Genomic DNA, 14,875 nt, shown 5'->3' with positions numbered 1-14,875 from the left:
AAACAAAACCATCTGTTTGTCATACCTGATCATAAAATTTTCTGGCCACACAGATTCATAGCGTGTCGAAGATCATCAGTTTTGACCTCCGTAACTTCACCTGGCTTTGCAAATCTCAGTTGACCTGCTGCAAAGATCCTAACTTTTTTTAAACCTCTAGACTCAACTACTCCAACTCCTCGATAGTCTCCCAATCTTACATTCCAGAAACCTGAAGTTATCCAAAACTCTGCTGCCAATGTCTTATTTATACCTTGTTTCACTAATCTATTTCTTTGCTTCCACCGACTCCTACCAAGCAACATCTCCACTTTAAAACTTCATCCATGTTTTCAAATACCTTTCATCCTTCCCAATCTCTCAGCTCCTCTCACATCATAACCCCAGAGATAGCTACACTCCTTTATTTTCGCCTCTTAATTGCTCCACCAGGGTCATCAATACCTTCAGCTATTTTGAAAGATCTGGAGCCTCTTTCTGCTCGACTTGCCTCCTTCAAGGCAGTGCTTCATGACAACTGCATGATCAGCTTTAGTCATCTGACCTAATATCTCCTTCTGTAATTCAGTATCAAAAATCTACCAAATCCAATCTTAAAAGTGTCAAATAAACCAGCATCATCCGCCTTTGGTATAAAAGAATTCAAAAGTACCTACTAACTTTTTGTGGCAATAGATATTTTCATTTCAGCCCTGAACAGCCATTTCAGTCTTCCAGTTTTGGATACTTGATTAAATTTAACAATTCAATTTGAACACTCATCTTCTTCTAAACTGCAATCCTTTCCAACAGGTTAATCCTTTTAGGAGGCTGTAGACTTGCTTGCAGAGCTGGTGTGTTTGGTTGCAGATGTTTCGTCACCCTGCTCGGTAACATCGTCAGCGCGCCTCTGGCGAAGTGTTGGTCTTCTGTCCCGCTCGTTATTTATGTGCCTCGGTTTGCTGGGGTGGCTGGCATCACTTCTGGTTCTGTTTTTTTCAGTGGTTTGTATATCAGGTCTCGTTCAAAGTGTTTGTTGATGGAGTTCCAGTTGGAATGCCAGGCCTCCAGGAATTCCCGGGCCGGTCTGTTTGGCTTGTGCTATTATGGAGGTGTTATCCTAGTTGAATTTTGCTCACTGTCCGTGAGTATGGAGACCAGTGAAAATTGGTCATGTCTCTTGGTGGCTAGTTGGTGTTTGTGTATCCTTATTATCATAGAACATAGAACATTACAGCGCAGTACAGGCCCTTCGGCCCTCGATGTTGCGCCGACCTGTGAAACCAATCTGAAGCCCATCTAACCTACACTATTCCATTATCATCCATATGTTTATCCAATGACCATTTAAATGCCCTTAAAGTTGGCGAGTCTACTACTTTTGCAGGCAGGGCATTCCACGCCCTTACTACTCTCTGAGTAAAGGACCTACCTCTGACATCTGTCCTATATCTATCACCCCTCAATTTAAAGGTATGTCCCCTCATGCTAGCCATCACCATCCGTGGAAAAAGGCTCCCACTGTCCACCCTATCTAATCCTCTGATCATCTTGTATGTCTCTATTAAGTCACTTCTTAACCTTCTTCAGTTTTCTTCTAGTTTGGCCGATGTAATGTTTCTCACATTCCTTGCATGGTATTTTGTATATTGCCTTGGTGTTTTCTCAGTTATGGGTATGGGATCCTTTACATTTGTCAGTAGCTGTTGCAGGGTGGTTGTTGGGTTGTGGGCTACCCCGATACCTAGAGATCCGAGTAGTCTTGTGGTCATCTCCGATATGTCTCTGATGTACAGTAGGGTGACTACTGTGTCTGGCCGCATGGTGTCGCCTTGTTGTAGTCTGTCGTGGAGGTAACGGCAGATTGTACTTTTTGGGTATCCATTCCTTTCAAAAACTTTGTACAAGTGCTCCTGTTCTGCTTTGTGCAATTCAGGATTGCTGCAGTGCATTGTGGTTTGTTTGAATAATGTCCTGATGCAGCTCTGTTTGTGTATGTTGGGGTGGTTGCTGGTGTAATTTCATACTGCCCAAACTACAAAACTTCTCAAAAACATTCATCCTTTTATCCTTGGTATAATTTTCTTTCTAGATAGATTTAGAGTTTTTTTTTAAAACTACTATTAACATGCAAACAAAAGAAAATTGAATTTGGTAATAATTTCCAATGCTGACCATAAATGACAGACTTGTCTAAGCAACAGGCAAATGTACAGCAGACATACTTCAAGACTGAAAAGAAAAAGCATTTTTCAAGAACTTGAATGTAAAAGAAATAATTCTGAATTTGTAAGAGTTGAAGAGAAAAAATGTTGCAGTTGCAAAAAGACTAGAAAACTGTGCTTCAATCATCACATGCTGGAGCAGATAAACAAAGAAAACCATCCAGAGTAAAGTGAGATCAATTCAGCAAGTTGGCAGATTGGCTACAAAGATACAACTGACTGAGAATCCTCACAAAATGATCAAAAATTTAAGTAATATCACAGGACAAAAGAGAATTCTTCAACAAAGTGGATTCTGAGACAGTGCTATAAAATAATCGCAGGTCTCTTTTGTACCCATCACATTTTAAATTAGAATTATAGATTCCCTACAACGTGGAAGCTGGCCATTTGACCAAATCGAGTCCACTGAGAGACAACAGTGCTAACCACTGAGCTACGAGATCCAACAATTTCTTGATACCACCACATAATTCACCCCTTCTACCTCTCATACCATGTACAATGTTACTTTATTAATCTAGTTTCTTACCTAATTAGAAGAATTATTTTGGCTGGAAATTTTCATAAAAATCAAGATAAATCTATCATTGTAAGCTACTACCCCCATTGGTTCTAGCACTTCTTACATTCAAGTGTCATACAAGTGAATTCTCGAGGCAACTAATCAATGTAGGTACATGGTGCCTTCCTACCTCTTTGCAACATTTACTAACGTTAATTCTTCCCCACTTCCACTGGGCATTAGTTTAATTAGATTAATTGCAATCACGTTATTGCAATAGGTTATCTGTGCATATTCCTGCATGTTTACTCCTAATTTGGAAAATGGCCTTTCACAGCAAAAAAACTACAATTATGCCGTAACCTTCCTTTCCAAGGCTGAATGCCACATCTAAAATAGCAGAAACATAAGCTTGTTAATTAGAGACAAACTATTCCTTTCCATATTCTTATACTGTTCAGCATTCCTACTTCAACTTTCTGATAATTACAAAGCTATCCTTCCTACTTTGCCATCTTTTGTATCATTCCCAAAACAATCCCTTCAGATTGCACTCGCTTTACCTCATGGGGATGAAGTCTAACTGGGGGTAAGCAATTATGATGGTAATTCCAAAACAAATAACACATCTATCATTATAGCAAGTTTTAACTGCATTCCTGGCTTTCATGGTGGTAGCACCAATGCCCAATGCCTGCGACTTTGTTGAGTTTTAATAATATCTAATTGTGCACCAAAACACTTTCAATATTCATGTTAAGCATTCTGTGTGCATCATTTATAGAAATTGTCCTGCATGCCAGAGGTTTAAAATAAATATTCAAGTCCAGCATTAACCTTCAAATTGCAAGTCAGAGTTGATATTTTAATACAAAGTTATAGCATACACAAAATGATGCAGGTCAATGGAAACATTTACATAAAGTCATTATCAGCTGACGTGACTTTCTTTTTATTCTTACATTGGACTCTATCATTGCTGGCACGGCCAACTTTTTTTGCCCACCCTTAAATGTTACTTTAAGGACACTGATGAGCCAACTTCTTGAACCACGGCAGTCCAAGTGGTGTAGGTAAAACCACAGTGCAGGTGGGGGTTTAGAAGACAAAGAACAGTGACAATTCCAAGTCGGAAGGGTGTATGGCTTGAAGAAATTCGAAGTAGTAGTGTTCCCATGCAACAGTTGCCTTTCATCTTCCAGACAATAGAGGCACAGGTTTGGAAAGTACTGCCAAATGAGACTTCTAGTGTTTCTTCAGTGATTCTTTAGATGATATTAACATCTGTGTGCCACTGGTTAAGCAAGTTCTTTTTTTAAGTTGATGCATTAGGTGTCAACGAAGCAGATTTTGTCCTGGATAGCACTAATTTCTTTCGTGTTGTCAAAGCTACATTCAAAGCAAGCAAATATTCTCTCTAAGCTGTGCAGTAGTCATTCTGATGCTTGAGGATTGGTGACAACGTGCCAACTGTAGCACTGATTTCCAGTTCAAGAAGTCACAACAGTGCATAGGTCTGAGGCCTACACAGCTGGTAAGAAAGTTAGAAGGAATGCTGCAAGCAAGAGGATAATATTCCGAATTTCTGTCTTGAGCCCTCTACATGGTGGACACATTTTGAGAAGTGGGAAAGTGAGTCTGCTACTGCGGAACAGCAAGTCTATCACCTGCTACTGTTGTCACATTATTTGTAGATCTAGACGAGTTCAGTTCCTAGTCAATACTAATGAGAAGGTTACCTCACAAATATATTCCAAATTCTTGAATGAATGTTTATCTTGCCTCACTTGCTGAATTCAGCTCTTCTGTCCGTATTTGGATGAGGCTGAAAAGTGATCTTGAACCAAGTGGTCCTGGTAGAAACCATGGCAAGCAAAGAATAAATTGTTGCTAAGTTAATGCCACTGGACAGTACGCTTGAGAACACTGTGCTGATGATCAAGAACAGACTGATAGGGCATCACTGGCAGGATTGGATTTACCCAGCTTTTTGCAGTCAGCACGTAACTGCACAATTGTCCACACTGTTGGTTAGATGCCAGTGTTGCAACTGTACTAGTTCCAGAATGCACCACTAGTTAAACTGCACACCAATTGAGCTGTGCAGTCTGCGGAACACAGTTCCGTCACAGCGTGAAACCAGATTCAGAGCATATTCAGGCTGTTTACTGGAATTTCAAAGCAATTAAAAAGATTTTGCACAGCAGCAGACCTTTCCATATGCAGTCTATCAACATTAAAAAGACAAATCTGTGCATTACTATGCTAGCTGAGCTGAAGCACTCGGGTAGTATAACTGCAGCAACCAAATATAGAAATTATGGTTTGGACTTGAACATTTATGCAAACCTACTGGTCCAAACTTACAAGAGAACATCTCCACGTATTTTACTTCCCTCAAAATTCAGGGAAAAATATTATTATATAGGAAAACTAAGGGAGGTCAGAGTTCTCATCTAGGTCAATTTGCAATGCGATGGAAACAGCCAAAAAAAAGTTAGCAGTATCTGGATTTAAAGCTTTTGCGAAAAAAGCAATCGTCATGGCATGTAATGGAAACTCTGGAATATTTTAAAAAGCTAACGCACTATGTTAAGGCAAATTACCATGGATGCTAGATATATGGAACAGACAATACTGGAGAAATTCAGGTCCAGCAGCATCTGTCGAGAGAGAAATAAATCTGGTATCACTCTCCTTTAGAGCAACTTAAGATCATACCAGCCTCAAAATATTAATGGTTTCTCTTTCTACAGATGCTGCCAGATCTGCTGAGTTTCTCCAGTATTTTGTCTGTTACATACTACACATATGTGCCCTTGTCAGCAAACGCAGACTTTACCAACCCAAGCACAAAACCTGACAAGGCTAGAAACAGAAGGCCATCCAAAACGGGCAGTGCAAATAAAGACTGCCATTCCAAACTTTTAGCATGCTTAAGATTCCAGATACTGCTAACTTTTTTTTAAAAAAAGAAATCACATGTTGTTCGTTAAATGTAACGAACAATTTTATCACATAAAACTCACCGCATTCATTCAGACGCTTGCAGGCAACTTCTTGTCCTTCTTGGCAGTGTGATGAACTTGCTAAGTCTTTCAAATATTTTATAGAAAAAAAAGGAACGAAACCACTCAAGTATCAGTCCAATAATTGTGAAATCTGCAGCTTTGTGAACAATGTGAACTTCCCTCATTCCATTATAAAATGATATTGTTATACTGTGGATCACACTAAGGTATGGGTAGCACTAAATGAAAAATTAAAACGGAAATACCGAGGAAAAAAAAGCCAGTGTTGCAAAACCAATTAAACTACATGACTGTGAGAAAAGAAAAAATGATCAAGGAAAGCATTATTTCAGAAGAATTAGCTCAGTTAGAACATAGAACATAGAACATTACAGCGCAGTACAGGCCCTTCGGCCCTCGATGTTGCGCCGACCTGTGAAACCAATCTGAAGCCCATCTAACCTAAACTATACCATTATCATCCATATGTTTATCCAATGACCATTTAAATGCCCTTAAAGTGGGCGAGTCTACTACTTTTGCAGGCAGGGCATTCCACGCCCTTACTACTCTGAGTAAAGAACCTACCTCTGACATCTGTCCTATATCTATCACCCCTCAATTTACAGCTATGTCCCCTCGTGCTAGCCATCACCATCCGAGGAAAAAGGCTCCCACTGTCCACCCTGTCTAATCCGCTGATCATCTTGTATGTCTCTATCAAGTCACCTCTTAACCTTCTTCTCTCTAACGAAGTTAGATAGCTCAACTGACCCAAACTTTTTGCATAACACATACCAGAAGCTATGGTTAAGTAAAACTTTAAATAAATGCAAAGCACTGCAAATTCTGAAATAAAGGTAAGTTGCTGACCAAACTAGCAGTTCTGGTAGAACAAAAAGAGCGAGAAACAGAGCTAATGTTTCAAGCAAATTCCAGATATAGACAAACAGTAGGTGTTGTTGCTGTATATTAGCATAAGTGGTCACAGTCTGAAGTAGCTAAACTCAATATGGAGGCTTCGACCATCATCAGCCCCCTGCCTTAGCTTTTCCTTCAACCATCTTCCTCCAGAGGGATTTTAGCCCTTCAATAAGCAGCCATGGTCCCAAGTTGAAATGGAATTATTTCAATCCATCATTTATACAAGGGCTGGCAGAAAAGGGTTCAGCCAGCCAGAAAAGTCTGCAGGTGTAATGCACAGCAGGCTAAAGTATGCCATATTGCTCCACACCCAGCTGTTGGACCCCTTCGACCTGTTGGTTAGATGTCCCACTATCAGATATCACACTAAAGTACACACTGGAGACGCTAAAGACAACAGTAATTACCAGTAGAGTGGCACATACTTTTGGTCATGCTGCTGAGCATAGGTGCTGCAACAAGTTGACCGAATCTATTCATTGCAAAGTTTAACATCTTAAGAAATATCACTAAGCTGATTATCTTCCCAAGAAAGGCTTCAGTTCGTAAGAAGGGAGATTCTTCTGCAGAAGAAATTAAACTGGCAACACAGCTAACTGGACAAGTCACGCCAAACAAGAATATATACAAAAAAAGGAATGATTTCAGAGGATGAGAAAAATTTCAAGACTTTTGCAAGCCTCTATTTGTTTTGAATCCATGGTGAAACAACAAAGGGAGCCGAGGAACAGAATGTTGAGAAGAAAAAGTAAAAGGCGATGGTCTAGTGGTATTTTCGCTGGACTATTAATCCAGAAACTCAGTTTAATGTTGTGGGTCCTGTGCTCGAATCCTGCCACAGGAAATAGTGGAATTTGAATTGAATAAAAAAAAAAATCTGGAATTAAGAATCTACTAATTACCATGCAACCATTGTTAATTGTTGGAAAAAAAACTCATCTGGCTCACTAAAGACATTCAGAGAAGGAAATCTGCCACTCTCATTTGGTCTGGCCCATATGCAACTTCAGAGCTACAGCAATGAGGTTGACTGTCAACTGCCCTCTGAAATGGCTAAGCAAGCCGGTCAGTTACCTGACACTGTATGTAAGGTATGATCCCATGAGTATGACTAAGTCCCAGATACCACTATCATCATCCTTGGATATGTCCTGTCCCATTGGCAGCAGAGGTGGAGGTACAGTGATATACAGTTGGGAGGGAGTTGCCCTGGGAGTCGCCCTAGGAGTCCTTAACATTGACTCTGGAAGCCATGAAATCTCATGGTTTCAGGTTAAACATGGGCAACAAAATCTGGTTACCTAGTACCATCCTCCCTTGGCTGAAGAATCAGTACTCAATGTTGAGCAACACTTGGAGGAAACACTGAGGATGGCAAGAGTACAAAATGTGTCCTGGGTGGAGGGATTTCCATGCCCACCACCACGAATGGCTCGACAGCAGCACCTCTGATCAAGCTGGTTGCGTCCTAAAGGTCATGGCTGCGAGACTAGGGCTGTGGCAGGTGGTCAGGAAACCAAGAATGAAAAACATATGGGACCTTATCCTAACCAATCTGTTGGCCGCAGATGCATCTGTCCATGATAGTATCAGTTAAGAGTGACGAAGAGGAGACGAAGTCCTGCTTTCACGCTGAGAATAACCTCCATCGCGTTGTGTGGCATTATCATCATGCTACATGGTACAGACTTCAAGCAGATGGAGAAACTCAAGACTGGGCATCCATGAGATGCTGTGGACCACTGACAGCAGGACTGTACTCCAGTACAATCTGCAGCCTCATGGCCCAGCATACCCCCATTCAACCATCATCTTCAAGCCAGGAGATAAACCCTGATTCAATCAAGACTGTAGCAAGGCATGGCAGAAGCAACACTAGGCATAGATAAAAATGAGGTGTTAATCTAGAGAAGCTACCAAACAGGACTACTTGCGTATCAAACAATATAAGCAAGAGACAGACAGACCTTAGCAATCCCATAACCAATGGATCAGATCTAAGCTCTGATGCCCTGCCATATCCAATAATGAATAGTTGTGGACAATTCAACAACTCACTGCAGGAGGCTCCACAAATATCCTATCCTCAAATGACGAAAAGAGCCCAAAACATCAGTGCAAAAGAGAAGGCTGAAGCACTTGCAGCAATCTTGAGCCATAAGTGTTGAGTTGATGATACATTTCAGCCTACTTCAGTGGTGCTGAGGGTTACAGACACCATTGTTCAGGCAATCAGATTCAATCCATGTGATATAAAGAAACAATTGAGGCACTGGAAACTGCAAAAGCTACAGGCTGTGACACCATTCCGTCAATAGTACTAAAAGCCTCTACTCCAGAGCTTGTTGTTCCCCTAACCAAGCTCTTTTGAGTGCAATGACAACACTGGTATCTATCCAACAACAAGGAAAACTGCCCAAATATGGCCCATACACAAAAAGCAGGACAAATCCAACCCAGCCAATTACTAACCATCAGTTCCTTCTGATGATCAACAAAGTGATGGAAGGTGTCATGAACAGTACTACCAAGCAGCATCTCCTCAGCAATAACTTTCTCACCTACATATGGTTTGGGTTCCACCGTAACCATTCAGTTCCTGGCCTTATTATAGCCTTGGTTCAAACATGGACAGAAGAGCTGAATTCCAGAGGTGAAGCAAGAGTGACAGCCCTTGACATCAAAGCCACATTTGATTGAGTGTGGTATCAAAAAGCTGACCAAAACTGGAATCAATAGGTATTGCGGGCAAACTCTTCACTGGTTGGAGTCATACCTGGCACATGGGAAGATGGTTGCGGTTGTTGGAAGTCAGTCATCTCAGTTCCAGGACATTTCTGCAGGAGTTCCTCAGGGTAGTGTCCCAGGCCGAAGCATCTTCAGCTGCTTCAGCAATGACCTTCCATCTATCATAAGGTCAGAAGCGGGGATGTTCGTCGATAATTGCACAATTTTCAGCACTATTTGCAACTCCTCAGACAACGAACGAGTACATGCTCAAAATGCAACAAGAACTGGACAATATCCAGGCCTGGATTGACAAGTGACAAGTAACATTCACACCACACAAATGCCAGGCAATAACCAGCACCATTGTGACAATCTAACCACTACTCCTTAACATTCAATGTGTTACAATCACCGAATGCCCCACTACCAACATTCTGGGGGTTACCACTGACCAGAATCTCAACTGGACTCCTCATAAACACAGTTGCTGCAAGGGCAGGTCAAAGACTAGGAAAACTGCAGTGAGTAATTCATCTCCTGACCCCTCAAAGCCTGTCTACCATCTATAAGATACAAGTCAGGATTGTGATGGAATATTCCCCAATTTCCTTGATGGGTGCACCTCCAACAATATTCTAGAAGCTTGACACTATCCAGGCCAAAGCAGCTCACTTGATTGGCACATTCATAAGCATACACTCCCTCCAACTCCGATGCTCAGTAGCAGCAGTGCATACTATAAATTTCTGCAGTGCATGTTGTACAAAGATCCTTACACAGCATCTTCCAAACTGATGACCACATCCATCTCGAAGGACAAGGGCAGCAGATACATGAGAACACCAGCACCTGAAAGTTCCCCTCCAAGCCTCTTACTATCCTCACTTGGAAATATATCACCTTTCCTTCACTGTTACTGGGTCAAAATCCTGGAATTCCCTCCCTCAGGGCATCATGGGTCAACCTAGTGTGTGAACTACAGCAGTTCAAGAAAGCGGTTCACCACCTACTCAAAGGCCAACCAGGGACAGTAAATGCTGGCCAGCCAGTGACAGCCACGACCCACGTGTGAATAAAGAAGAAAACCTACAACCAAACAATAACTAACACTTTCTTAGATTGAAAAAATTGCTTTTTTTCCAGCTCTCTTCAGTTGCAAAGATGATTCAGATTGGCCTTGAAACATTAACTGTGTTTCTCTTTTCACAGATACTGCCAGACCAGCTGAGTTTCTCCAGTCCAATCTGGTATTACTTCTGTTAAGATATTTTGGCATGAAATGTCATGCTAATAGAATACATTAATGACTTGTACAAGGAAAGTGAATCTACTACTGCTAAGATTGCAGATACCACAAAAATAGGTGGAAATGCAAGTAGTCAGAATGACACAAGAAGTCTGCAGAGGAATACAGCAAGGTTAATCATGTTGTCAAAAATCTGACAGAAGGAAAGTAAAGTGGGAAATGAGAGGTTATGGACTTTGGCTGAAAGACAGAAGAGCTGAAAATCATTTAAATAGAAAGTTACAAAACAGAGCAATTTTGGAGGACTTGTGCATATATCTCAAAAAAGATAGCATCCAAGTTCAATGGGTAATAAGGAAGGCAAACAAACTGTTAGACTTTATTTCAAAGGGAATAAAAATAGGGTAATTTTGTTAAAACTATACAGGGCACTGGTCAGACCACAGCTGGAATACTATAGACAATTTTGGGCCCTTCATCTAAGGAAGGAGTGCTAGCATTAGAGACAGCCCAGAGAAGGTTCATACATACATAGTAATCAGGAGTTGGAGTAGGCAATTCAGCCCTTTGAGCCCACTCTGCCATTTAACAAGATTATGGTTGATCTTATCCTGGTCTCAGCTCTACTGTCCTGCCTGCTCCCCATAGCCCTTTTCCCCCACTTTTCATCAGAAACTTAATTTCTTTCTTGAATCTGTTGATTGTTCACTGGGTTGATCCCAGCAACTTCCTGTGAGGACAGGTTGAGTAGGTTGGGCTTGTGTTCATTGGAAATTTTAAAGAATGAAAAGAGACTTTATTGAGACATTAAAAATTCTTAGGGAGGCCTGACTGGGTAGACACTGTCCAGTCGTTTTTCTGGGTGTGTGTGTTTAGGAGCAGAAGGCATAATCTCAGACTAAGGGGTTGCCCATTTATTACACAGATAAGGAAAAACATTAACTCTCAGAAGGTGGTGAATCTGTGGAACTCTTTATCACAGAGGGCAGTTCAGGCTGGGTCATTCAGTATATTTAAGGTTGAGACAGATTTTTTTAAATCAGCAAGGGAATCCAAAGTATTTGGGGATAAGGACGGAAAGTGAAGTTGAAGATTATCAGATCAGCAATGATTCAGTGGTGCAGCAGACTTGATTGGTCAATAGCCTACTTCTGCTCTTACATCTTCTAGTCTAAATACTAAATTGGAAAATTTTCATGCCCAAATATAAAATCAGTGTGGATTTAGCAACATTAAAAACTTATGCCACAAGACTGAAAGTAAACTGGCATCTCTGAACTCAAAATTTCAAACATATCTAGCAAAGTCTTGCATTTCAATGCTCACTTATCTCTTACAAGTTATGTACTGATGTTCACTCAATACCACTTGCAATGATTCAAAAGCTGAATCTACGTGCAGCAAAAACCTTAAAATCTGTCAAGTGGCAGCTTGGACCATTATTTCAAATAAGATCATAATGGTCTTTTGATTCGAAAAGTTAGCCAAAATGTTGGTCAGAAAAGGATTCAACAGCAAGTTTTTAAAAGATGAAAAAATTGAAGATCTTGGAGAAACGGTCAAGGAAGGGTTGATGTAAGTAAGACCAGAGGGAGAAAAATGATTGAAACATTTGAATATGTTTACAGCATATGAAATGAAAAAACATATACTAAGACAGAGAACTCTATCAGGGAAAAGGGGGAAGTGGCTTATGCTGATTGACTAAATGAGGGTAAAGGACACTACACTGGAGCATAATGACGAGCATGAACTGGCTGATGGAATTAGCCAACAGAAAACAACTTCTTAAAAAGGTGACGGCGAAAAGCAGAAGTAAAAAAAATCAGGCAAAATTTCACCAACAGTATCACAGCTCATAGCACCACAGATTCACTAATTAACCATAATCTCCTTCCTTACAAATTGTGCATCACTTGAACACTTCCACTACGATGCAGCAAATCTTGCTCATCTCTTTCAGAATGCACCACACAGAATAAGTTCCGCAGCAACACTTTTTGTTGGTGGGGTGTGTGTTTGTGTATGTGGGGAGAATAAAAGGGAAAAACAGACATTATCAAAGAATCAACGAGGGTCATTAAGATGGTAACTACTGCTTAACCTCTGCACATGGACATTGTTCTCAAAGGCATACTCAGTCCCCTAGTGCAGTACTGAACTACAATTCTCAAGATGCTGTAGTGGAATCAAAGAAGCTTTCGGTCTTCAGTTTTTAATACAGTCAAAGCGTCACACAGCATGGGAACAGACCCCTCAGTCCAACCGTTCCATGCTGAACATAATCCCAAACTAAATTACTCCCACATACCTGCTCCTGGCCCATATCCCTCCAAACCTTTCCTATTCATGCTTCCATCCAAATGTACGTTCAACTTTGTAATTGTACCTACATCCACCACTTCCTCAGGAAGTTCATTCCACATGCAAACCACCCAAGTGAAAAAATTTGCTTCATGTCTTTTTATAAATCTTTCCCCCCTCACCCTAAAAATGTGCCCCCTAGTCTTGAAAATCCCCATTTTAGGACGAAGGCCACTACCATCAATTCTATATGCAGCTCTCATTATTTTATAAAATTCTTTCAGGTCACCTCTCAACCTCCTGCACTCCAGTGAACTAAGTCCCAGGCTATCCAGCCTTTCCTTATAACTCAAACCCTCCATACCCAGCAACAACCTGGTAAATCTCTTCTGAACCCTCTCCAAGGTTGACAATATCCTTCCTATAACTGGGCGACCAGAAGTGGACACAATATTCCAGAAGAGGCCTTACCAATGTCCTGTACAACCTCAATATGACTTCCCAAATCCCATGCTCAAAGAGCTGAGCAATGAAGGCAAGCATGCCAAATGCCTTTTTCACCACCCTGTCTATATGTAACGCAAACTTCAAAGAATTATGTACCTGCACCCCTGGGTCCCTCTGTTCTACAACACTACCCAAGGCCCTACCATTAATTGTACAAGCCCTACCCTTGTTTGTTGTACCAAAATGCAATACCTTGCATTTATCCAAATTGAACTCCATCTGCCATTTTTCAGCCCATTGACACGTTTGGTCAAGATCCCTTTGTAAATCTTAGAAAGCCTTCTTCACTGTCTGCAATGTCACCAATTTTGGCGTCATCTGCAAACTTACTAGCCATGCCTTCAATATTCTCATCCAAATGAGGAACGCAATTTCTCTCTTCAGGAAGGTTTACGAATGATGACTTGGTCAGCATAGAGTTTTTTGGTGCCTACATGGTCATTAGTAAGACTAAGAGTACGGAATCGCAGCAAGAAAATCAACTGCTTTATGCATATGGGAGAACTGAAGGTCAAAGACAACAACTATAATGCCAACCCCATTAATTTCTTCAACTACCCGTGCATTTATTTGAAACAAATATAGAGAATGTTGGAGAAACTCAGGTCTAGCAACAACTCTGGAGGGATAACCAGAGTTAGTCCATTCCTTAACATCTTAAAAAGGGAGAGGGAAACAAAGTTACTTGTTAAAGCAATGAAGGAGACAAAGCACAAAATGAAACTAGGGCCTGAGACGGAAACAGAATGAGGTTGTGCCGATGAACAGAGAGATCTAGCGTGTGGACGTGCAGATCTTCTGCTGCTGTTGCATCCTATGTCTGAACGGCATTGTTACGTCTCAGAGATTTCCGTAATCCTGGCTGTGTTGGAAGCAAGGAGGATGGAACTTTAGTTGAAATGCTTGCAAACAAAGGCAAAGCCGGGGACAGTTACAGAGGAAGATGCGGTTGTGAAAGTGAGTTTTAGCAAATATTTAATTCAACACTCCGAAGGAGACAGAAAGAAAAAAGATGAACCCACAAAAGATTAAAATGGAGATAAATGCAAAACTTCAAGGCAGGCATAACTAGAAGGATAGGAGCAGTGAGTTTTCACAAATGCTGCTAGTCCTGCTGCATTTCTCCAGGATTCTGTTTGTTTCAGATTTCTAGCACCTGCAATATTTGCTTTCAGTCGAGCTTCATTCACTGCCACTTCTCTTCCAGATATGTTCATCTTGGAAAAAGTTCTGCTCTTCTCTGCAATGGGATTTCCATTTTAGTCTTTCTTTCTTGTTCATCTTCAGTGATCTCCATCCCCATGTTGAATAAAGTGTTTGCGAGAACTTATTTTCACAGCCACATCTCCTTCCACAGTAGGTGCCTCTGGCTCCAACTTAGTCCTCAGGGATTCCAACTAAAGTTCCATCCTTCACATTAAGACATTCAATGCTTCTCTTTTTT

The 14,875-nt window shown here is 41.0% G+C and overlaps 1 protein-coding gene and 1 pseudogene across 5 annotated transcripts in view; one reads left to right on the top strand and one right to left on the bottom strand.

Moving 5' to 3' along the window:
• dyrk1aa (dual-specificity tyrosine-(Y)-phosphorylation regulated kinase 1A, a) overlaps positions 1 to 14,875 on the bottom strand; it is a 111,497-nt gene that overhangs the window by 63,337 nt on the left and 33,285 nt on the right. Inside the window, exon 1 of one of the 5 annotated variants that reach the window (XM_048603136.1) lies at positions 5,739 to 5,757. The exons of the other annotated variants lie outside the window; for them this stretch is intronic. The gene's annotated coding sequence lies outside the window, so the exon portion shown is untranslated. Of the gene's footprint in view, positions 1 to 5,738; positions 5,758 to 14,875 lie in introns of those variants that run through there. 5 annotated transcript variants of the gene reach the window in all.
• On the top strand, positions 6,823 to 7,339 carry LOC109935010 (annotated as a pseudogene).

The sequence above is a fragment of the Rhincodon typus genome, chromosome 11 (assembly GCF_021869965.1).
Source record: "Rhincodon typus isolate 14 chromosome 11, sRhiTyp1.1, whole genome shotgun sequence".
Classification (NCBI taxonomy): domain Eukaryota; kingdom Metazoa; phylum Chordata; class Chondrichthyes; order Orectolobiformes; family Rhincodontidae; genus Rhincodon; species Rhincodon typus.
This window is presented reverse-complemented; position numbering and strand designations above follow the sequence as displayed.